Raw genomic sequence first — 1,720 nt, 5'->3', positions numbered from 1 at the left:
CCCGCGTCGGGCTCTGTGCTGACAGCTCGGAGCCTGGAGCCTGTTTCCTATTCTGTGTCTCCCTCTCTCTCTCTGACCCTCCCCCATTCGTGCTCTGTCTCTCTCTGTCTCAAAAATAAACGTTTAAAAAAAATTTTTTTAAAAAAAAGAAAAATAGGAAAGATTGTTATGACCTTATTTATAGCCAGAAAGGGTTTTTTTTTAACAAGACATAAGAGCAAAGTTCAAAAAATTAAAAATAAATTGTATTATGTACAACTTTTCCCCAGCTTCGTTTAGATAAAATTTACAAATAAAATCATAAATACTTAAGATGTACAAGCTAATGATTTGGTAGACATATGCTCCCATACTTATGCTGACTTATCACACTCAGCATAATGTCTTCTAGGTCCATCTACGTTGTTGCAAATGGCAGCATTTCCTTCCTTTTTGTGGCCAAGTAATATTCCACTGTGCATATACCCCTTTTTCTTTATCCAGGCATCTGCTGACAGACATTAGGTTGTTTCCATGTCTTGGTCACTGTGAATAATACTGCAGTGAATATGGGGTGCTGATATCTCTCTGAAACAGTGACTTTGTTTCCTTTGGATAAATACCCAGAAGTGGGGTTACTGGATCACAGAAGTCCTATTTTAACTTCTTGGGGGAACCTCCATGCCGTTTTCTATAATGGCCGCGCCAGTCTGCATTCCCACCAGCGGTGCACGAGGGCTCCCCTCTCTCCGCATCCTCGCCAACACCTGTTGTTTCTTGTGTTGTTGATTTTAGCCGTTCTGAAGGGTGTGAGGTGATACCTCGCTGTGGTTTGGATTTGCATTCCCATGACGAGGAGTGATGTTGAGCATCGTTTCATGCATCTGTTGGCCATCTGGATATCTTCCTTGGAAAAATGTTCAGTTCCTTTGCCCATTTATAGTCATTTTCTTGTTTGGTTCTTACTACTAAGTTGTATGTGTTCTGTATATATTAGCTATTAACTCCTTATCAGATACGTGTTTTGTAAATATTTTCTCCCGTTCTGTAGATCCCCTTTTCATTTTGTCGATGTTCCTTTGCTGTGCAGAAGTGTTTTTGTTAGAAGTAGCCCCACCTGTGTATTTTTTTTCTTTTGGTGTCAAATCCAGAAAAATCTTCGCATGGATCAATGTTAAGGGGCCTCTTCCCTATGTTTGCTTGTAACAGTTTTATGGCTTCAGGTCTTACACCAAAGTCTTTAATCCATTTCAAGTTACATTTTTGTGAGTGGTAGGGATCCAGTTTCGTTCTTCTGCATGTGGACATCCAGTTATTTCCAACATTGTCTATTGAAGACTGTCCCTTCCCCATTATGTGTTCCTGGCACCCTCGTCAAAGATTAAGTGACTGTGTATGTGTGGATTTCTTTCTGGGCCTTCTCTTCTGTTCCATGGGTCTGCCTGTCTGTTTTCAGGTCAGTACTGTGCTGTTTTGATTACTACAACTTTTTAATATAGCTTGAAATCAGGAAGTGTGGTGCCTCCAGCTTTTTTCTTCTTCTCCTCCTCCTCCTCCTCCTCCTCCTCCTCCTCCTCCTCCTCCTCCTTCTTCTTCTTCTTCTTCCTCCTCCTCCTCCTCCTCCTCAAGGTTGCTTTGCTATTTGGGGGTTTCTATGGCTCCATGTGAATTTTGGGATTGTTTCTATTTCTGCATGAAATGCCATTGGAATTTTGATAGGGATTGCATTAAATCTATAGGT

This window comes from Panthera uncia, chromosome A2 (assembly GCF_023721935.1).
Source record: "Panthera uncia isolate 11264 chromosome A2, Puncia_PCG_1.0, whole genome shotgun sequence".
Classification (NCBI taxonomy): Eukaryota; Metazoa; Chordata; class Mammalia; order Carnivora; family Felidae; genus Panthera; species Panthera uncia.
Note: the sequence above shows the minus strand (reverse complement) of the source record.